We start from the raw sequence: 24,238 nt of genomic DNA, 5'->3' as shown, positions 1-24,238 counted from the left end.
GTGTTTGGCATTCCGGGCTGGGCACATATCATGTCTCTGCCCCACCTGGAAATTCAAACACCCACAAGATAACTTGGGATAGACCATCCTTAAAAGGTGGGGAAGTCTTCAGGAACACCTCCCAGGAAATCTCCCTCCTTGATGCTGGCACTCAGCAGGTGCTGGAGGCAGATGCTACAAGTCTAAGAGTGAGGCACAGGTGGGACCTACCCCTCAGGGTCCTCAAGCATGTAAATGTCTTGAAGATGAAAAACTCTGAGGCTTCACTACCTCCACAGCCCGCCCTCCCCTCCTCATCCTCCTGTGACTCCACGGCTGACTCTATTGGCCATGATGGGAAAAACCACCCAGAAATGTCCAGGACTGAAGGAAGTAGCACAAACTTCAGTTCCCACCCTGAAGAGTCCTCATTTGAGTCCTTGAGCAGAACTCCATCTAGTGAGAACTGTGGGCTCTCAGATGCTCCTTCAACCACAGAAGAGGGCAGCTTGCCCTCTCAGCCTCACACTTACATTCTCATGGGCAGAACCTGGCACAATGGTACTGTCCTGGGATCTGTAAGAGAGCCTGGAACCAAGTCCAAGCCTAGAAATGGGCAGACATGAGTCCCTGGGGAGTGGAGGTGTGACCTTACAAGTCTCATGCCACAGCATGTCATTACTTCAGGTAGGACACCAATTTTTAAAGGCTGAAGAAGTCAGAGAAATAGAGGATGAGGAGGAGGAGTCTTCTAACTGGGGAATCACCAATGAAATCAGAAAGACCATAAAACTTCCCAAATGTTCATATTAATCTGGGGAATTTAGAATCTCAGAGGATCAGTAACACCCTCCTATAAGTTCTATTTCCCAGGGCCAAGATACTACTCATGCCTGAAAGCAGAGACTGAGCCAGAGAACCAGCCTCAAGAACTGGCTACAGGTGTCATCCCACAAGACTGTGCCACTGACATGTTTCATCAAGAATGTGCCCCTGAGGTGCTCCTGGCTACAGACATCCTAGCTTCCTAGGAGAGATGGTCCAGCTCCCGAAGCATGTCCAGTAGCAGTTCATCAACTTCTTGGGGGCTGTATAGACTCTTGACCAGTGAAGACAGCAGCGAAGACCTACAGGAACCCAAGATCCCTGAGCTCCAGGATTCAGGGAAGAGCAGGAGAAATAAGTTAAGGCCAACTGCCAAGAGGGAGGACAGAGTGAGGCCCAGGTCAGAAGCATAAGAAGAAAGACTTTCAGGGCCACTCTGCCCCAGTCATGAAGGTAGGAGACATTGTGGGGGACAAGTCCTCCAAGGCTCCTTCAAAGAGGAACTTTGGGGACAGAATAAAGAACTTTCTGCAGAATACTGTCCCCAGTAAAGGCAAAAGGCAGGCAAACTCCCTATCCAAAGTCATGACCCCATCAACTACTACCCAAAGCCAAAGGTCAGTCACAAGCCGACAGCTTACAAATAAGAGGGCATCGGAAGCCCAGGCACTCATGACCACTGTTGAATGGATCATAGAGCAGAAAATGAGGTTTCATCATAATCTTTCTTCCCACAAGAAAAACATGGTGAAAGAGGAACCACAGACCCCTGTGGGTAGGCAATCGCATTATTCCAGGGGTTCCTCCTCCCTGGAGCAAAGGAGAGGGATGAAAGCTATGGCTCCTGGTCACCAGGCCACCCCAGGGGCCACAGCCATCCTCCAATCAGGTGGATCAGAAACCAGGATAACAATCCAGCCTTGCTGCTCAAGGAGTCTGCACCTCTGTCCAGCCCCTGCCAGCAGAGGACCCAGGGTGGGAGGTATCTCGGGCCACAGTGTGCACTATCCAAGGCACTGTGCTCTTCAGAGACGTTTGTTGTCTCATCAGCATCAACATGCTTCCCACTCCTATCCTGCTGGGAAAAAGTTTTTCCCACAATTCAGACCATACTGAGAAAAACTGTCCTCATGTGAGCCCAACCTGTTTGATAATGAGGTGACAATGGCTTAATAATACTGCTTTTTTTTTTTAATCAGAGAGGCTTTTGTCCGTGTCTTGCTGGGTCTAGGGAAGGAGGTCATATCTGTTCTTCATTACTCTGGATTCTAGAAGGAAGTGGACATGCAGGGAGGTGACAGTGGCATTGAGTACGCACCCTTATGCCAGATCAATCCTCTCATTACAACTTAAGAATTCATGACTTGATCATTAGAAATAAGAGAATGCCTTAGGGACTCATCAAGAATGGGGCTACCCCACGAGAAACCCACCCCAAGGTCTGAATCAGCCTTTCCCTCAATCCTGATCTTTGTGAAGCTATACAGTTTGGGGTACAAGGATACCATGGAACTTAGTAGCTTCCCATGTCCAGGAAAGTTATACTTTCCTGGTCCTGAGTTCAGAGGTGGCCAGAGAGTCCTTGCTGCTGGATGTCTTGGTGGGAAACACAGGAAAACTGCCCTGTGAACCCCTGCCTTATGGAGGTTAACATAGAGATGGGCCTTTCCAGCTCCTTTTTCTTCAGGCTGCATGCAGTGGCCATGTCACCTATTTCTGCTCCTGCCTTCCTCATTCTCTAAAGCAGTGGCCAGAATGAAAATTGTAGATCTGTATGTGTCTGGGTGGGAACAGCAAGTTGGCTGCTAAGGGCTGTGTCACATGCAACTTGCTAACCCTGAACCCCCTAACCCCCAGTTGGCACAAATATGTATGCACTAACCATCTGACATTGGGGCAGAGTGGGCAGAGAATGGGATGTGGAGGATTAAAATGGAGCCAAAGAAAGAGAATAACATGGGGATATCACAAATGGTGTGGTTTATGGGAAGCCTCTGCACTCCTATTACCAGCCACCAACCTGAGGGACCGAAAATTGTGGACTCACTCTGGCCTCAACCCTGTGCACCCTCTCTAGCTCCCAGACCACAGACCTGGAGAAGCCCCTTTAGCAAAGACACAGGCTGGAGAGAAAGAACGGATGAGTTAATCAATTGGAGTAGCCAGAACTAAGAAACTCCAGCTGTGACTTCCAGTTAGATGACCTTTAGACATGGCCCTAGCACTTCTTCTGCAGTGGAAAAGCAGGGACCTAAAAAGTCCAAAAGGAGTAGCCTGGAATCACAAAGCAAGATTCTCTAGGCTTCCAGAAATTGCTTTTCCAGAGACTAGAGAAGAAAAAGTGATTCAGTTAGAACTTGTCATATCATGGCAGTGACTTGTCCAAAATGTAGGAGTAAGCTGGGTGGGGGCAACCAGCAGACTTCCCTGACCTCACTCTGCTTCCAACACAGGCTTCTTCTTCCTGCAGCCTCTCCACATGGGAAAGCAGGCAGGTCCCAAAGGACAAAGAAGAGAAACCATGTCTGCAGAATGTTTGATGCTATGGCCCACCTGGGGAAGGCAGCAGCACCACTCATGGGCCCTCTGCCCTGTTAAGTGATGGAGAGTCCTGTACCATGAAGTGCCACCAAGGCAGATGACACAGGCATGGTCCTGCTCTAATGTCTGAAAGTACTCCATAGGTAAAGCCAGGTAGTCCTTTCCAGTGCGAGAACAGGCCCTACAGGCCAACCCTGAGCCAGGTCCTGTCCCTTATTTGAAAATAGCAGACCTCAGAATAGGCCTAGGATCAAGAAAAGACCCAGGCACCAAATGGGATAGAACAGAGTTAGATCCTTGAATCTGGCCCTGCTGGGCCCTCTCAAAGCACAGAGAGGCAGGTTCTCTGGGAAGAGGACCTGGATGTGGACCCCAGGTATTGCGAAGGGATAATGCCACAGATAGCGAAATTGATGGACAGCCAGAGTCATGAGAAAGGAAGTCCTGTTTCCCTCTGCTTCTGTCAGCTTTGTCATCTAGAAAGGGCAGTAATTCCAACAACCAGGAGATATCCCAGAGACCCACAGTGAGACCCCCACACAGAGATGTAACAGAATCCTCTGTCAGACACAAGTAAGACCCCCTGGCATATAGCCATTCACAGACCCAACCTAAAGATGGCCACAGAATCCACTACAGAACCTCTAACACAGCAGTCACAGTAACACAAGGACTTCCCTCAGATATAGCACCAACTTCAGGGTCCTCACAGATCTCACAGAACCCTTGACAGACTTCCTAAAAGAACCTCTGAAAGATTTGTACTAACAGAGACCTCAGAGAGACCTCAGAGACACAGAGTCTCCGACAACAACCTTTCACTGCCACATGGTCCTCATGCAGTGATCTCTCACATAGAACTCCCACAGAGTTCCAGACCAAGGGGAAACATCTCCACAGAGATGTCCTACAGATTTCCTCAACGGTCTCATAGAGACCACCCACAGATAGTACACAGACATCTCACACAAACACATTGACCACATGGAGTGTCCTCCTCACACAGAGACCTCATACAGACTTTACACAGATTTTAAAAGACCCACACAGAGATATCACACAGGCACCTCAGAATCCCCACAGGGACTGAACACAGAGACCTTTCACAGAAATTTTCTACAGAAAACCCCACATCATTTTTCTTTCATGTGAAACTCCTTAGCCAACTGGAAGCACAAGGACACTGGCCAGACCCCTGAGACACTGAGACACTGTCAATGTGGCCTCCCAGATGACGTTCTCTGCTTAGGAAAATCCTCAGGAACTTTTGTTCCTCTGTAATGTCATTGCTTCTGAACAGAAGAACTGCAGATTCTAAGTGTAGACCTGAAAAATTCCTTCCTCTACAGGTGTTCACCATCCTCAACTTTGACCCACAGTTTAGAGAATCACAAATTTTAAACACGAATAAAATGCAGCCAACATTCAGTGAGAGAAATCATCATCTTATTTGTCCAGTATTAGTTATTATCTTGTCAAATGTATAAATGGCCCCCCTTTTATTTCTTTGGAGACAGGAACTGAATTCTGGATTGTTGACTAGTCTGGAAACACAATAAACACCTACAGCAGATGGACTCTAGGAATGATATGAACCAGCAAACAAGCATCTGGACTCACATCTACCTCCCAGGGGCTGAGCACCCACACAATATCCTAGGCATCCACACAAACAGAGATGAATTTATGGAGTTACAAATGTAAAGTGATAGAGAAGAAAAAAGAGAAGCTTCCACTAACAGAAAGTGTACAGTCTCTCCTCAACCCCGCCTCTCCTCCCTGCCCCCACACAAATATAACCCAAGTTGAGAAACCAATTCACACTAGGCACTGTAGTTAAAATGGGATATATTGTGAATTAAAAGATAATATTCTGCTACTATGAATTATATAGTGCAGAGCAGAAAATACAAAATTAGCCCAAACCCCTCAGCCATCCAGCTGCAACTACAATGAGGGACCATAACCACTGGCTTCAGTAGGGGAACTGTCGAAAGTCAAGTGATCTACATCTGCCTCAAAATAATCCTGTGCAACTCACCTGGTTAGAACAACCTCAGGTTCTCACCCAGTGCCTCAAAGTCCTGCAGGGTGTGGCCCCTGGGGCTCTGTGGCCTCACTCTCACCATGACCCTCCCCCATGGCACGCCACCCATGCTGAGGTTTTCCCTGAACCATTCTGGATGCTGTTCCTTCACAGAAACCCTGCTTGATTTCCCTGTGCTTGGAATGATCACTCCTCAATGCTGCAGGGCTCCTTCCCTTCTCAATGGGCTTCTTTCTCAATGCCCATCCTCAAGATCTTCCATGGTTCCCAGGAGGGCCAGGTCTGCTCTTCCTAGTCCATACCCCCTGCCTGACCCAGTATTTTTGTATTTATTCATTGTCACCCCCTTCCCTAAAGTACAAAGAAATGGGAAGCTGGCTGCCAGAATCAGGCACTTGGAATATGTCCATAAATGACTGATGAAGGCAAGAATGAAATCCATAGGAAGTGGGAACTTAGGGCCAGAGATGACCTGGATTTGTCTTAGAAAGCAGTTAGAGACACTCTAAGTGGTCACTTCCCAGAAAACTGACAGCAGCCCAGAAAACTCCTGTCGGCCTGACCTGGTGCTGGACTTGGGAGGCAGGAGGGTGATGTCCTCACTAGATTTGGAGGGGCCACTGTGCAGAGGTGGCTGAACTTGTGGGATCCTGCTTTACTCTAGTGAGTAACGACAGAGAGTGGGTGGAGAGGTCTGGGGAGCTTAAGGGACTGGGCACCTGATTTGTCAATGAAAGCCATCTGATGTTAGGGTAATGGCAGAGCCCGGCTTTGCTGACGGACCCACCACCCACCAGCACTTCTCAGTGTCATCTCCACTATGAAGAAAAGTAATTTCCATGGGATTATAACAATGGTTATGAGACTTGGAAAATGAGTCAAGAAATAACATGAATGGAAAATAAAAAGCTGAACAAATAGAACGTTTAATTAGGAAACTTAAAAATTTTACAAATACACGGTTTTCTATCTGGCAACCGCTAATAAGGAACCTAAATGAATCTGTTATGATCATTAATCAAAATAATATTAAATTTCTATAACTTGCTGAGTTGCTGTGGTGACCATGCATGTGAGCAAAGTGAATATTCTGATATCTTTATCTTGTTAACCTAACTAGTATTCATGAATAAAATGATAATGGGAAAATGTAAATAATCTAAATATATTTTATCGCACTTTATTTTTACTTAATAATACCAATGGGATTCAACCCTTGATTCCAATTTACTATTTTTCCAAAATATTTCCTGAAATAATATTAGTAACCCACTACTAACCTTATATGTGCAATGAAGATGATTTTCTTAGAATTTCCTTCCCATAATGCACTGTTTGCTCAAGTTCTCTAAAAACAATTCTCATAAACATAATTATGCAGATGTAAGACATGTTTCTTAGTTAAAAAGATCATCTGCCAGGCACACTTCCTCCTCTTTTATTGGTGCCATAGATTTCAAGTTTACTGAAAAATGTTTTTTTCCTTTACAAGAAAGGATAGTTCAACCCCACAGCCCAGTGAAACAGCAGTTTCTCCCTTCCATCTGCTGTCATCAGATGCACCCAAGGACATCTGCACAATGCTGGCACTTCCCTGGGTGTGTATGACACACTCCACATTTCCCAAGGGCAGGAGTGAGTCCCTGCAGTTTTCCTTTGCATGAGGGGCTTTTCAAGCTAAGGTATTAACAACAAGCTGATGAAAGGGTGCTCCTGAAATGTCTACTTCTTTCTGTAAATTAATATTGTTCACGAGGAGACTTCCCATGCTTTGCTAAGTAGAAAATCAGGCATCTCTCAGCTTTAGAGTATATGTGCTCCCCACAAATAGAAGGTTTGTCCTTACCACAGGTAACTGTGGATTATCCCATGGAAGGTAGAGGACAACTAACAACCACCTGCCCCAGGAGCTACTCCCTGGGTGAGCAAAGGGGATTAACTGTTTTCTGCATTTAGAATCAGTAGGGAAACACTAGTCCCTGCCAAGGGCCTCATGAGCACATTTGTAGGATCAGGAGTTCTGGCCACATTCCCAGAGGGTCCATAAACCCATAATGAGTCTGGAGAAGCAGCCATGCTAGCAGGTTTGAGCACCTCCCCCCAACACCCCCCACCCACACACCACTATGTGATTCAGGGCAAGCCTCTTATATTCACACCTGAATGCTAAGACATGGCAGTTTATTTAAATCATGCAAAATGGTGGTCACTGTGTCTGGTTAGTGATACCTGTGAGCCATCATTATCACCTCAGCCCCAGGCTCACTATCGGTGAATCAGTTTAGATGTGGAAGTTAGGCCCCCTCTCCAGATATATTCCAGTGCACCTTGAGCATCCCACCTGAGAGAGAAGGTAGCTCCAAACAAGTCAGAATTTAGTCTCAGTCACTGCCTCAGGAAAACCCAAATCAGGATGCTCCCCAGCCCCAGTGCCACCATCCCAGTACACAGAAGGAGTGTTTCCAGTGTGTGGAACTTCAGATGCCCTAGCAGGCCTTGTGCCCTGCTACCTCACATCTCCCATGGACTCTGGGCCCCAGGAAAGGGTTATTATACAGTATTGTTTAGGAATAACAGCAAGAGGGAAAGTCTATATGTATTCAATACAGATAAATTATTCTTTGTCAATATTTTTAATTTGAGGTTAGTTGAATCCATGGACAAGGACTGCAGATACAAAAAGTTAACAGTATATATTATATAAACCACAGCACATTATACAAAAGGGACTGCTGATATTTAATTCAAATAAAAGCCTCTGTTCTTAATGGCTTTGCTATGACCTTCAGGGCAGGTTCCTCATTTCTTGCAGCTGTAGTTAGTTTACCATTGGCTTTACTAGTCAACTGGCAGACAAAGTTCTCCTTCAAGGAACACGACTTTATCAGGATCTTGCTTGTTCCCTTCATAGTCTTTAGGTTCTTGGCAGGGAAGTTCTTAAGCCACAAGGCCATTCTGGGTTGTTCAAATATAACTAGACAATGTCATCAGCAAGTTCTGTAGAGGGGCACCTACAGCTGGGGTCATCACCCTCTGCTTAGAGGGAATAATTAGACATCCCTCTTCAGACCTTCTGCATAGAGGTTACTCCTCTTCACTGCAGAACCCAGGATCCACAGGGACCTGGACTGTCAAGGATCAGGGAGGCACCCTACCACCTGCTCACTAACAATGAAGAAGACAAGGATGCCCCTTCTGCTTGATATGCACACACAGGTTTCAACAGTTTCTTCCCCACCCAAGGTATCTGTACTGCATGGCTCCTGGAGCTGCCCTGGGGCCCAGGAGTTGCTGCTTTACAGGAACAATCTTCAACTTTATACATTTATGGAGCCTCTAAATTAAAAAAAGAAACACTTGAAATTCCCAAATCAAGGTGTGATGTAATTTTTTGTTTTGCTTTGGCCAAGTAAAGAAGTAAAAATATTTAAAATAAAACAGAAAGTTAAAAACTGCAAACTAATTTTATGACTTTGATTTCTTAAAAGTAAATTTTAATGCAAAATTGAATCATGAGGTCTCTGACATCCTAAGTGGATTAATCTCAGAATTGAGGACAGCACTTTTAATTGGACACATTTTACTTACATCAAACCTATCACATCATTCTTGCTGTTCTCATTCCCCAGAGACCTGGACTCTCAATGACCTTGGATTCTGTCTTGGCCAAGAGGTGGGAAAATGCAAAATGACCCCATTTTATTCAACAGTGTTGACAAGACACACTGAGCCTTCATCACATCCTTTTGGGATGACTGATGCTGGTGGGAGTGGCCTAATATAGCAAGATGGGAATCAATGTGTGTTTAAGCTTCTAGCTGTGTCTCGAAGCTGATCACATATTTAAAGTGTTGATTTCTCTCACAACATCACTATAAACATCAGATTGGCCTTATGGATGAATTAAGTCAGTATTTTACCTTCAAGGAGTGACATCACACTAGTTTTGTTTTCTAGGTTATGTCACATGGATTCATAATTCATAATTATTCTGCACAATCACTTTGGATTTTGGATTTATAGTCTATATATGACTACTAACCATGCATATGATATCGTTCATTTTTATTAAGCAATCAACCACTTGACAAGTCTCAGAGACACTGGTTTTTCTTGGGCTGTTTACTAACTGACTGATGTATAAAGTCACTTATTGTAACTTGCTAGGGAAACAAAGGCAGAGCTTCTCCAGCCATGCCACCCACCCTCATCCACAGGCCCCGTGAGTCCTGCTGCTATAAACACTGTGGTGGCCTGAGGTCCCTGATGCTCACTAGAAACAACCAAACTCTCCACACCTACCTATTATGGTTGAGTTATGTGCCCCCAAACTCATACGTGGTCTCAACCACCAATACTTCAGAATGTGACTTTATTTGGCAATTGGGCCTTTAAAGAAGTAATTAAGGTAAAATGAGATCTTCATGATTGACTATAAACCATTCTGACTGGTGATTTTTTTAAAAAAGAAAGTACTCTGGATAAAGAAGTAGAGTGTCAAAAATGACAGCTATACCCAGCAGTGTTAGTCTTCAAGAAAACAAGAGAGATAAAGAAAGACTTTACATAAGAATAAATTAAGGGAATGAATGACCACCCAGCACCACTGAAGATACTTGTTATGGTTTGGATCCAGAATGTTTCCAAAAGGCTCATACTCTGATTGCTTGATCCCAACGCAGTAGTATTCAGAGGTGGGGCTTTTTAGGAAATGATTGAATCATGAGGACTCTGACGTCCTGAGTGGATTAATCCACTGATGGCTTCATAATATGAATGGATTACTGGGGTGAGGCAGTGGAAACTGTGAGAAGTAGGGTCTAGTTGAAGGGAGTGGGTCCTTGGGGGCAGGCCCTTGGGGAACATATCTTGTCACTAGCCCCTTCCTATCCCTTTCTCTGCTTCCCAACTGCCAGGTGATGAGCAACTTTCCTCTGTCAAACCCATCTGCCATCATGTTCAGCCTCACCTTAGGCACAAAGGAATGGAGCTGGCCAACCCCAGAATGAAACCTCTGTAACCATGAGGTAAAATAAATCTTTCTTCCTTTAAGAGTTTTTTTCAGATATTGTGTCACAGTGATAAAAAGCTAAACTAATACAAAAGGGAGTACTATACTCCGAAGAGGAAGGAAGATAAAATTATCAGCAAATGTGAAAAAGTGAATCTCACTAGAAGAGTAGACATGCAAATGAGAAATAGTAAAGAATCATATATCATCAATATGGTAAACTCCTAAAATGAATAAGACCGGAAGAAAAAAAAATGGTACATTCAAAACTACCAGAAGAAAAAAGGAGCAAAATTACAGGAATAAGTACATACCTTTTGATAATCACCCTGAATGTAAATGTTTTAAATTTCCCATATAAAAGATGCAGATTGGCTAAATGGATTAAAAAATAAGACCTAACAATATGCTGCCTACAAGAAATTTACCTCATGTGCACAGTGCTAATGAAAGAATGAAAAATGATTACAAGTAAAGGGAATCCAAAAGCAAAAAGGAGTAGCTACTTTTATAACTGATAAAACTGACTTTAAAATAAAAACAGAACAGAAAAGGAGGTCACTATATATTGACCAAGGGAATAATTAATCCAAAGATATAATTATTATAGATGTATAAGCAATAAGTCTTGAAGCAACCAATTTTTAAAAAACAAACATGATTAGAGATAAATGGAAAGATAGGTCACAGTAAATACATCTTCCAGACACCCCCGAAAAAAAAATCAAAAAAAAGAAACATAAGGGGCTGGAGTTGTGTCTCAGTGGTAAAGCACTTGCCTAGCATGTTTGAGGCCCTGGGTTCAATCCTCAGCACCACATAAAAATAAACAAAATAAAAGTATTGTGTACAACTATTTAAAAAAATAAAAAAGAAACCTCAGATTTACAATATACTTTAGATCTAAAGGACTTAACAAAATCTTCAAATTATTCCATCCAACAGTTACAAAATACACATTATTTTCTTCAGCACAAAAAATGTTTTCCAAAGTAGACTATATATTATACCATGGAGCAACTCCTACCGAAGTTTTTCAATAAAATAATTTCTTGTATTTTATTTGATCACAATGAAAAGAAACTAGAAATAACTGCAGAAATTACACAATCACATGTAGATTGAACAACACTATTAAATGAATAGCAGATTATAGAAAAAAATCGGAAAATTTTTTAAACTCCTTGAATCAAATGAAATGGAACCACAACATACCAGAACAGGAAAAGCAGTGCAAATTTATAGCAATGGGTGCCTAAGTCAGAAAAATAGAACTAAAATCAATAACATTTTCTTATAAAAACAAAATCCAAATCCAAACTCCATGGAAGGAAAGAAATAGTAAAGATCACAGAAGAAATGAATGAATTAAAGGCTAAAAGAATAATACAAAGCCTCAATAAAACAAAGAGTTGGTTCTTTGAAAAAATCATATTGACAATCCCTTAAACTGTTAAAGAGAAAGAGAAGGCTCAAAGAAGTAAAATTAGACATAAAAAGGATTCTTAATAATAGTGAAATTCAAAGGATCATTAAGGAAAATTTTGAAAAACTCTATGCCAAATAAACTAGAAAATCCAGAAGAAATGGAAAAATATACATTTCTGTACACATATAAATTACCAAATTCAACAAAGAGGATATAAAATACCTAACTAGATTGATGACAAGTAATGAGAATGAAGCGGTAATAAAATTTTTCTGATTAAAAGGAAAAAAGAGATCTGGGGTTGTGGCTCAATGGTAGAGCGCTTGCCTAGCATATGTGAGTCGCTGGAATCAATTCTCAGCACTATATAAGAATAAATAAATAAAATGAAGGTCTTGAGTTCAAATGACAACTAAAAAATAAATATTAAAAAAAGGAAAAAAGAAATAACGATCCTAGGACCAGATGGAATCATTGCTGAATTTTACCTAATTTTTAAAAGTACTAACACGAATGCTGCTCAAACTAATTCATAAAACAGGGAAAGGAAGCTTCCAAACTCATTCTACGAAGCCAGTATTACCCTGCTAAGAAAACCTATAAAGGACACAACAGAAAAGGAAATCTTAAACAAACTTTAAAACAAAATCAGGAAAGTAGGTACTATATATTGATGAAGGCATAATTCATCATAAAGATATAACTATTATAAATGCATAAGCAATAAATCTTGGAGCACCCAATCTTTAAAACCAAATGTGGTTAGAGATAAACTGAAAGATATGCCAATATCTATGAGAAACACAGATATGAAAATCTTTAATAAACACTTTTAGATTTAATAACAGATTAAAAAGATAACATGACATGATCAAGTTTCTTTCATTCCAAGGATGAAAGAATGGTCCAGCAAACACAAATCAATAAATGTAATAAAGCAAATAAATAAAATCAAGGATAAAAATCACATGATTATCTCAATTGATGCCAAAAATCCTTTGATAAAATTCAGCATTCTCCTTATGATGAAAACCCTGAAGAAACTACATATAGCAGGATCATGTCTCAACACAGTGAAGGCTACACATCATACTAAACTGAGAAAAGCTGAAAACACTCCCTATAAGATCAGGAACAAGATGATCTCACTCTCACTAACCTTATTCAACATAGTACCAGACATTTTAGCCAAAGAAATTAGGCAAGAGAAAGTAAACATTAAAGCAGGAAGTCAAATTATCCTCATTTACTAATGATCTGTTTGTGTAACAAGATAATTGAAAAAAAAGCCAAAAAAGACTTTTAGAACTGATAAACAAATTCATTTAATTAGGATTCAATATCAGTATGCAAAAATCAGTAGCTTTTGTACATACCAATAATGAGTTCTCTGAGAAAATAATCAGGAAAGTAATCTTATTAATCTTATTACAGCAATGAAGAAGGAGGAGGGGAAGGAGGAAGGGAAAAGGGGGAAGGAGGAGAAGAAGAAAAAGAAGAAGAAACACCTAAAAATAAATCTAACTAAGAATGTGAAAGGCTTCTACCATGCAAATTACAAAATACTGAAGAGAGATATTGAAGAACATATTAGAAGTTGGAAACACCTACTATGTTCATGAATCCAGAGAATTCATATTGTTAAAATGGCCATACTACCCAAAGACATATACAATCCACTGCAATCCCCCTAAAAATACCAATGACATTTTCCAATGAACTAGAAAAAAATAATTCTAAAATTCATATGTAAGTAAAAAATATTCAGAATGAAGCAATTTTGAGCAAAAAAGAGCAATGCTAGAAGCACCACAATACCTTATTTCAAATTGTATCGGAGAGCCATAGTAACAAAAACAGTATACTAGTGGCATATAAAGAGGCATGTACACCACTGGAACAGAACAGTGAACCCAGAAATAAATATAAACTGCAACCAATTATCAAAAAATATGCCAAAATATTGGAGAAAGAACAGCCTTCTTCAACAAATGGTGCTGGGAAAACTGGATGTTCCCATGTAGAATACTGAAATTAGATCCCTACCTCTCACTTTGTACAAAACTCATCTCAGGATTAAAGACCTGAATGTATGTCAGGATCCTTTGAAACTACTAAAGAGAACATAGAGGAAACACTTCAAGATCATGGCAAAAGCAATGATTTCCAAGTGAAGACTCCAACGGCTCAGAAAATCAGAATGAGAATGAATTTAACTGTATCAAATTAAAAAAAAAAAAACTTCTGCATAGATAATACAATCAGCAGAGTGAAGAGGAAACAAAAGAGAATTGGAGACAGTCTTTGCCAGCTATCTGTCTGATATAGGATGAATACAGGAAAAACACAACACCAAAAAGCAAGTCATATAATAAAAATGGACCAATGACCTAAATACACTTCTCAAAAGAAGAAATGCAAATTGCCAATAAATATATGTGAAAATGCTCAACATCTTTAGCCATCATAGATGCAAATCAAACCTATAAGGAGATTATGTCTTACCAAGGTGAGTAAGATGGTTATTCCAGTTGGAATGGTTATTTTATATTAATATCACCGGTGAGGATGTGAAGTAAACAGAATGTTGGTAAGAATGTAAATAAGTATGACATCTATGGATGTCAAACAGTAGGGATGGATCTCAGAAAATTAAAATAGAACTACCATATGACCCAGGTATGCCACTGCTTTGTATTCATTCAAAGGAAATGAAATCAGCAAATAAAAAAGACACCTGAATGACCATGTCTATTGTGACACTATTGACAATAGGTAAGATGTGGACTCAGTTGAGGTGCCCGTCAACAGATGCATGAATAAAGCAAATAGAGTAAAAATAATGATGGAATATTATTCAAAGAAAAAAATGGATCCTGCCATTTGCAAGAAAACACTTCTTGCTAAATGAAATAATTTAGCCACAGTAAGGAAAATATTGCATGTTTTCTCTCATATGTGGAAACTAAAAAAACCAAGAAAAGATATCCAGAAACAAGGACCATAGGTATCAGGGAGAAGAAAGGGTGAGCAAGGGTAAAAGAAGATCAATTCATGATACATGCATGTATGGAAATGACACAGTGAAGCCCATTAATTTATGTAATTAATATGTGATTATATATGCATATATATGTATATGTTTATGTACATATATGTACACACACACACACACACATACACAAGGAAAGGGGAGATTAGGACAAAGAAACACAAGAAGGGGGACCATGTGAGGACATAGGAAGAAGATGGTATGCACAATCCAGGGAGAGAATTCTCAGAAGAAAATATCCTAATGACATCTGGATCTCAGCCTTACAACCTCCAGAACTGTGAGAAAATAAACTTCTATTGTTCAAGCGACTCTGTCACTGCACTTTGTTATGGCAACCCAAGCTGAGTACTACACACCCCTTTTTGCAGAGAGGAAGAGAAGGTGGACTCTGCCTTCCTCAATGGCAACCTCGGCCCCATGTCCCTGGAAGACAGGGCCCTCATGTGAGTCTGTTACTGTGTCCAACAGCACCTGGAACCATTCTCATTATTTTAATGCTTTTGATGACATAAAAGCTCTAACAAATTGAAAGCTGAATGCCAGAATGGATACAGATGGGTCAATTTCAGATTGAAGAAAATGAAGATGGGGTGGAAAACCTCTAAGGGATGCCAAAAAGTAGTAGTCAAGATAACAAATGAACAATTTTCCAAAATCCAAATTAACACAAAACTCTATGATGAACTCCGAAATGTCAAAAATTTAAATAAGAGCAGGTACACTAGATGATATTTAAAAACTTAACCACGAAAATATCACAGACTACAGCCAATAAGAATGTACTCCCTGTCCATAGGGCTGGAGTTGACCCAGAGGGCTTCAGCTGACAGGAGAACAGGGAGTGTAGTTAGTATCAGATGAGATGCAGGGACAGGCTGGCAGCAGGGGGCCCATTCAGGACTCTTCACCAACTAGTATGGAAGTATTTCAATATTGTAATAATCCACACAGCCACACTGGTTTGAGCCATGGAACACAAGCCTACGAGTACAGGTGGAATCAGTCACTCCAGAGCACTCTGACATTGACTGGAAACATTTCTAACATAGTAAACCACCACTTGAATGATTGAGTCAAAGTCAAATGAATTCTTTGTAAATTTCTATTCCATGAAGGTCATACATTCTGATTACTGCTACTATTAATATTAAGTATAGAGATGTTATCAACTGGCTTTTGGTAATAACTTTCCCTAAAATTCAGTGAAAATCAGCACAAGGAATTCTGTATCAGTACAGTATTTTTGCTATATGTTCTTTGTTCTTTTCTCTCTCTCTCTCTCTCTCTCTCTCTCTCTCTCTCTCTCTCTCTCTCTCTCTCTTTTGGTGGGAGAACTAATTTGCTATTGATACATTTGGAAATTTACAATAGGTTAACATTCAAATGCAATCTTTAAAAACAAAGTAAGGTTAAAAAGTCCCCAGCACTACATACAAACAAGCAACAAACAAATAAATAAAGCTAAATTTTAAAAAACAAACAAAAAAAAAGTCACTTGATAATTTCTGAAACACCTAGGAATTTTAAAATGTGCATTTGAAAGTGGAAATCCCAATGTAGTTTTTGAATGTCTTCCTCAAAACCAGGAAAAAAAAAAAAAGTGCTTCAGTTTTGGCTCTCACAAAGGGCCTTGCTCCTTGATGGCTCTATTCCCCTGAAATACATGTTGAAGGGTTAATGGAAGGCGCACACCCACTTGCCCATCTGCCAGAGGTCAGGGTCACACCAGACTTTCCAATCTTACTAAAAGAACACCAGTCTCATTAAAGGGTCAAAATATGTCACTCCAGTGACAATCACCCTTCAACAAGCATGTCTGCTGGCATTATACATTCAAGAGGAGCAGAGCAACATGAAAACTGAATGACCCAAGGTATAGGCATACTGATGAGGGAAGCAGTTTGCTAGGTACACAGGGTTTTGAAAGTGTGTGCCACGCTTACCATTTTTCCTACTGGAAACCAAAAACAAGGACACTCCAAAATGTGGCCAGGAGCACTATTCACAGCAGAAATCTGAAGAGCCCATAAAAAGATTTTCCCATGTTTGAACCATTTGTTATTAAATTCCCATTCCTAAAATGGGCACCTGAGATGCAAAATAATTTCTTCTAGTGTTCTACAAGTACTTGGTTTGGGCTGTAGGGAATATTTGGCAAAATAGTGTGTGTGTGTAGTGGGGGTGGGGGGTGTTACCATGTTCTATGCCCTATCACTTATTGCTCACAACTTTCTGGGTCAGGTTCCCACTCTAGTCTAGTAAGTGCAGCAGACAGAAAGGAAATCTGCACATAAGCTGTTCCACTGGCATTCTGAGCTGCAGACATGGCAGAGGAAGACTTAAGAACCATATCAGCATTTATGTTATATCCACTGGAAAGTAGGCTCAAAGTAACCATGGGAAAATGTTCAGTATAATATGCAAAGGACATACTTAGTGTTTGCATAACTGTTCAAGTTCTATGGCTAAGGGCAAAGGCAAATGCCTTCCTATATTTGACAAAGCATTTCAACTGCTATCGTAATTTCTTTATCAAAATTCCTGCCTGTTGGGGCTGGGGTTATGGCTCAGTAGTAGATCACTTGCCTAAGGCAGGTGAGGCCCTGGGTTCAATCCTCAGCACCACATACAAACAAACAAAAAACAAATAAATAAAGTTAAATTAAAAAAAAAAAAATCCGGTCTGTCCTCAGGGCCAGGTGTACTTTTTACTCCTAAGAAATAAATTAGGGAGAGGTTAGCATCCACTCTGTTCATAGTGACAGCCCAGAGGGACACACTTCCCCATGACACGGTCCAGGCATGGGCCCCAAACATGTGCTGCTAGAGAGCTGGGTGGGTAAAATTGAATCCCCAGCTTCCCTCCCAGGCACTGCTGAGCATGGTATTTCTCTTGCAAGGAACTCTTCTCCTAACTGTTACCTCAATGCTTAGGTGGGAGCTGCAGGTTCCACTGAGATTCTGGTGGCAAACTGGGCTTTGTCAGTTCTCTTTGGAGGAAGCCTCCAGCTGGAGACTTAGATTGTTCTTTCCCTTTCAAAAACTAGATTGTTGGGGAAAACCATGTTGGAGGAGTGGGCATATGGTAGCGGCCAGAATGTCTGCTCTGTCCTGGTGAGGGTGCTGTCTTAGGTGCCTGTACTCCAGCTGCAGGGAAGGAGGCAGGCAGGGCTCCACAGGGGCCCTATTCATTGCATTCATGGTGCTCTCGTCCTAGTGCCTGGACAGTAAGTAGCTTCTTGTTCAGCAGCTAAGTGAGGGTCGCCCCCTTCTTCCAGGTGCCCTCATGTTGCTATAGGAACATGAGGTCACTGTGTGACTGGCTCATGCCGGGATATTTCTGCTGGTGCCACTGGAGGAAAAACAGCCTGGCATCCCACCTTTAAATTCCTCCTTTAGGATTCTTGGTAGTGCATAGCTCTGAGATGCTCAGGGAGCTCTCAGACAGCTCGTCCCATCAATCAAGTGGTAATGGGTCACCACATGTTGCTGCCAGGGGATTCTTCTCCAAGTCCTAGGGGTTCAGTACCTTCTCCTGGGGCTCAAGGGCAGCTGGGAATGGATTGGCTTGTCTTCCACCAGTGAACAGAGGCCACAGCTGCATATGGGGGGCCAGATGTGCATCCTGGTGGATTCTGTCTACAGAGGATGCATAGTCCTACATCGGGGCAGTGTTGTGGACCTGAGAGAATGAGGTCTTGGAGATCGTTGAAATGATGATAGTGTTATTCTTCCATGATGACTTGAGTTTCAGCTTTGAAGAGTCAATGAGTTGCGGAGTGGCAACTTCAGTGACCTGACCAAAGCCATTCAATGCCAGCAGTTCCATATCTGAAGAAGAGAACATCTTCCTGACAAGTGCACCATGGCATAAGATGGTCTGGATGAAGATGTCCTTCTTGATGACTTTCACCTTGATGGGTGTCTTCAGGGGAGACTCAGAGCTCAGCCGGGATACCCTCCCCACATCATAGTAAGGCTTCATCTTCACTGTAGTGACAGTAGTGACCACAATCCCATGCGGCATCACTATGCAATCCTTTCCTATCTTGGCAGCAGCAACAGGGGAAGGGATTTGCCAGGATTTCAGTTTATTGGGTTCAATGTAAGAAAACTCTGCAGTGACAGAGCCCAGTGTTGATCTGCTGAGCATGGGCCCACTGATCAGAAAGAAGATCTACAGCCTGGATGGCTGCTTCTAGAACAGGTTGAGAGCACAGTGATCAGGGCCAACAGACCTTCTTAGTACTGCCAGTCCTCTCTAATCTGCAGGTGTGAATCCTTGGACTTTATGTTCTGCTCAAAGGTGAACTCTTCCTCCCAAATGAGGTGAGTAGTATTCTTGGCTAGGGTGCTGGTAAACCTCTCAACAGGATCATTCAGCTGGGCAATGCACACAAGGTTAACGCTGCCCAAATACCAGGATCATTTAGCAGCGAGGTGCAGATGTTCTTCATCTGTGGTTTTAGTTCATGAGGTTTAGGAGGACAGGATTCTTGAGCAGTAGATGAAGTGTGCTGTAAATCTGAGCTTACTTTATGTCTGTGGGCTTGGTGCTCAGAACCACGACAGAAAGGCGGAACCCACAAAGTGGTTCAAAATATCCTTGAGGGTTGCAGATACTGCATTTGTCTCACCCACCTGGCCCTCCCCTGGTGCTTTGGGCTGGATCTTAATTGTCACTTCTGGCACATGGATGCAGGACTACCTAATCTGGATGTCTTCTTTTTCTTCTTTCATGTGTAGCTCCAGCTGTAGATGAACCAGGGAGAGCTGTATGTCATACAGCTGATGTACTGAGCCCACCACTCAGGGCACTGTGCCCTGAACTGAAGTGTCTTTCCCACCACCTTCTCCTGGGCCGACTGGACCACGCTGGAGACTTCTCCATCTGCCATCTCCTAGAGCTGCAACCACGGGTCCTGCTAGAAGAAGACCTGCGGGGGGCCCTCCCTTTCCTTTTGGCCTCATGGTTCAGGGCAATCATCTAGGTTACCTGCCCCTGGTACCTCCAGCTGTTCAGTATCAGGATCCAAGAAAGCAGTGTGTAGGACTCCCAGCACTGATCTTCTTAGGCTCTGCCCACTGCTGGGGTTGGGGAATGGATATCCAGAATATATATAGAATGCAAAAAATTTAACACAAGAAAATCAAACAGCCCAATCAATAAATGGGCAAATTAACTAAACAGACACTTCTCAAAAGAAGCACAAATGGACAATAATTATATGAAAAAAAAAATTCAGCATATTTAACCATCGGGGGAATGCAATTCAACACTACATTGAGATTCCATCTCACCCAATCAGATGGCAATCATCAAGAATGCAAAAGAAGAAATGAATGCTGGTGAAGATATGGGGGGAAATGGAACACTCACACACTACTAGTGAGAACTGAAATTAGTACAGCTCTCTGGAAATCTGGATAAAGGTTCTCAGGATACTAAATATAATACTACTTATGATACAGCTGTGGCATTTTTTGAAAGGATTAAAGTCAGCATACTACCGTATAGTTTATTGTTTCTTGTAAAGTGCAGCACAAAGTTTTGGAATCAGACTAGGTGTGTCTGTCAATGGACAAATGAATAAAGAAAATGTGATACACACACATACACACAGACACACACACATACACACACACACACACACACACACACACACACAGAGTGGAGTATTATCCAGCCATAAAGAACAATAAAATCATGTCTCTCGTAGAAAAATAAATGGAATGGAGATCATAATATTAAGTAAAATAATCCAGACACAGAAAGACAAGTATTCCACAATTTCCCTCATATGTGAAGTCTAGGGATGAAAAAAGATATGTAAGTAGCAGGGAGAGTTATTAGAGAAGATGACGGAGAATGGGGAAAATAGAGGGTCATGGGCATGGGTATCACTCTTGACACATTCAGAATTGGAAGTGCAGTCCCAGCTCCCACACTTTGAGAGCCCCTTTTGCTGAATTATGTACCTGGTATTATATCTAGACTACAAAGCTTTTTTAGTTCATTAAGAGCATTGGTGCCGGAGAGTATTAGTCAAATTCCCACCACTATAGTAAATACCTGACATAACTAAACAATAAAGAGAAAAAGGTGTATTCTGGCTCACAGTTTTGGAATTCATGATTGATCAGACCAATTTTTTTTTTTTTGTTTGTTTCTGGTATTGGACAACATATTGCAGAAGGAGGGCATGGCCAAGCAAAACTACTAGTCTCAAAGCCAGGAAGAAAAGAGAGAGAGGCAGAGAATTGGGTCTTAAAATCCCCTGATAACCTGAAGACTTCCCACTAGCTCTAATATCTAACAGGTGTTACAGCAGGTTCAAAGAGCACCACCCTGGGAACCAAGCCTTTACCTCATGGGCCTTTGTAAGACATTGCAGATCCCAACTCTAATATATCCAAAGTACAACACTACCTCATAGTGTATAATGACAGCACACTACTTTGGGATAATGCTGTTGCTGTGTTTACCCTCTGCTTAGCAATGTTTGGGGGTCTTAAAGGATGTAAAATTATTAGATCTAGTCTGGATATGTGAACTTTGTGCCAAACTAGTTTGCTTTTTTGTTTTTGGTCTCTTTTATACCATCCCATTTTCATATAAGCTTCAGTTCCTATATCTTTATCTGGCAACATCTACCCTAAGATTTAATGAGCAATTAGATTTGTTTTTATGAGCATCAGGAAAAATAGGAAAAACAAAGTCATTAAAAATTCAGGGAAATAATGTCTTTTAAAAGTATTTCAAGAATTAATATCATTGCAGTCTCTACCTTTTTCCCTAAACGAGGTATGGCACATAAAAATTACATAGTGGTTGCTTAAATCAATTTTATGATGTATCCAGAAATTCACATTTCTGCACTCACAGCTCATCCAATAATCCAAAATGTCAAATACTTACTTTTCTGAATTATTCAGCTTTCTGTTACTGTGACAAAATACCTGAGAAAAACAGACAAGGATAAGATTTGGGCTACTGACTTCAGAGGTTTTCATCCACAGTCACAGGGCTCCATTGGTTCCGGGCCTCTGGTGAGGGAGAACATTAAGGCCAGAAGGTATGGCAGAATAAAGCTGTTTACCTCATGGTCAGAAAACAGAGAGAGAGAAAGAGAGAAGTACCAGGGACAAAAATAAATCTTCAGAGGCACACCCCAAATGACCCACTTCCAGTGGGGCTCAACTTCCTGAAGACTCCATTACCTCCTAATAGTGCCACCAACTGGGGACCAAGCATCTATCACTAGAGTCTTTGGGGGACATTCCAGATGCAAACTATAATATTTTCCTAAAAGGAAATGCTAAAAGTAAGAGGTAGCTCTCACACAAGTCCTTTAAAATTGCATGCCAAGTTCACATCTTAAAATCTGGCCCTGATCAAGCAAACTGCATGTCCCAAAGTTCCACAGTGAACCCCACATTTTGTAAAATATCAAGCAATGTATCAAAATTAAGTGGCGTAATTATAGAAATAGGCTTAAAATCTTAAACTCTTGGCATTTTTTCTTCTGACTATTCTTATATTAAAAAAAAAAGTTAATTGTCACAAGGTACAGCGGCACTCATCTTTAAACCCAGCAGCTTGGGAGGCTGAGACAGGAGAATTGCAAGTCCAAAGCCTGCCTTAGCAACTTAGGGAAGTCCTAAGCATCTCAGTGAGAACCTGCCTCAAAATAAAACAAACAAACAATAAAAAATGAAAAGGGCTGGGGATGTGGCTCAGTGGTTAAGGGGGCTGGGTTCAATTTCTGGTACAAAAAAAAAAAAACATAATTTGTCAATGCATACCCAAATAGACAAAATAATAAGTTTGAGTACTTTATAGCATAATGATGGGACTATAGTTCAAAACAAATTATCATATATTTTATAAAATATACCAAACCCCACACTCTAGGGAGACCCTATACACCAGCAAGTAGAGGTTAGGGGCTTCTCTTTCATCAACCCTGGTGTCCAGAAACTGTTGGAGATGTTAATCACCAAAAAGAGCAGAACCAAAAATGTGAAAGGAAAACACTAAGAATGGATCCTCTTTCAAACCAAGGACCCCAGACCACTACCTGGATTCTCTAGGACAAATGCTGAAGTCACTGGGGGGCAAGAGAGACACCACTGCAAGCCCCTTCTGGAACACAAAAGGAAAACCAGGACAGCTTCCTGGTTCTCAGCAGTTATCTTACCACAAGGCCTTGGTGGATTCTTTAGAGCATCAATGTAGCCAGCTGTTCTGGGGCCTGCCCTCTCTGCACAGTGAGTTCCTGGTGGATACTGCCTGGGTTTCTGAGAGGTCTTCCTCTGCACAATTTAAAGCTGTTACAATTAACAAAAGTCTCTGATTCTTCCCCAGTTCAATCTTAGGCTGAAGAATCTCCACAGCTTTCCCAGAACCAGCCCTTGCCCAACAATGTAGCGCACTCTCAATTTTTAACCCAAACACTGCCCCCACCTGTGTGTCAGGTCCAGAACCACACCTACCTCACATCTTCTCTCCCAAACCAACCACCTTCTTCTCAACCTCAAAAAAGGACACAGAAAACAATTTGCTCTACATCCCAGGAGGAGGTATGGCCTCTCAGTCCAACTGAAAATCACCATGTGGAATGGCACTTGCAGAATCAACAGAAACAGAGGAAGGTTTTACTCCCTTTGCACCAAAAATCTCAGGGAGCCAACAGCCAATCAGCTCTCAGTCATCGCCAGGGCAATCACCCCTCCCTAACCCTCAAGTCTGCCTCCATCCTTCCTAGGGATTCTAACAGCACCAAGCTCCAAGAGTGACCAGAGCAACACAGTCTAGGGAGGTTCATCACAGATGCACACCAGCATGGCCCTCCCTGCAGATTTCAAGCATCCCAGGACTTGACACAGCCTCAGGGCAAATTCCCAAGGAAGAGTTCTGGGTGCCAGGCCAAAAATAAGCATGGCCCCTTCTTGGCTGCCCGGCCCTCAGAACTTGTTTGTGAAAGCAGCAAAGGTGTGCAGAAGGTGAGGTCCAGGTGCTCTGAAAGATTCCTCAAGGGCCCAGAGCAAGACCTAGAGAGGGACCCGGAAGATCTATCCTGGAATTCAAGAGGCACCTCAGTAAAAGTTCTGGAAAATGAAAAGGAGGATTCAGGAAGTGACTTGATGAGGCCAGGGAAGTGAGACTTAAGAAGTGACAAGAAACTTCTGGAAAAAAGCCTGCAAGATCATCTGAGCAGAAAGTTGATGTAGATCAATGAGGGCATAATCCCCACAAATGTGTGTGGATCCTGTCTTGATGCCAAGTATGCTTCCCCAAAGTCCAACACCCACAAAAAAGAAGGAAAAAACCTCAGCAATCTAGCATAC

At 41.8% G+C, this 24,238-nt stretch overlaps 1 pseudogene; it reads right to left on the bottom strand.

The window, feature by feature from the left end:
* Positions 1-1,006: 1,006 nt before the first annotated feature.
* Positions 1,007-22,142, bottom strand: LOC143387887 (C2 domain-containing protein 2 pseudogene; annotated as a pseudogene).
* Positions 22,143-24,238: the final 2,096 nt, after the last annotated feature.

The sequence above is a fragment of the Callospermophilus lateralis genome, unplaced genomic scaffold (genome assembly GCF_048772815.1).
Source record: "Callospermophilus lateralis isolate mCalLat2 unplaced genomic scaffold, mCalLat2.hap1 Scaffold_143, whole genome shotgun sequence".
Classification (NCBI taxonomy): Eukaryota; Metazoa; Chordata; class Mammalia; order Rodentia; family Sciuridae; genus Callospermophilus; species Callospermophilus lateralis.
Note: the sequence above shows the minus strand (reverse complement) of the source record. Positions and strands in the feature narration are given on the sequence as shown.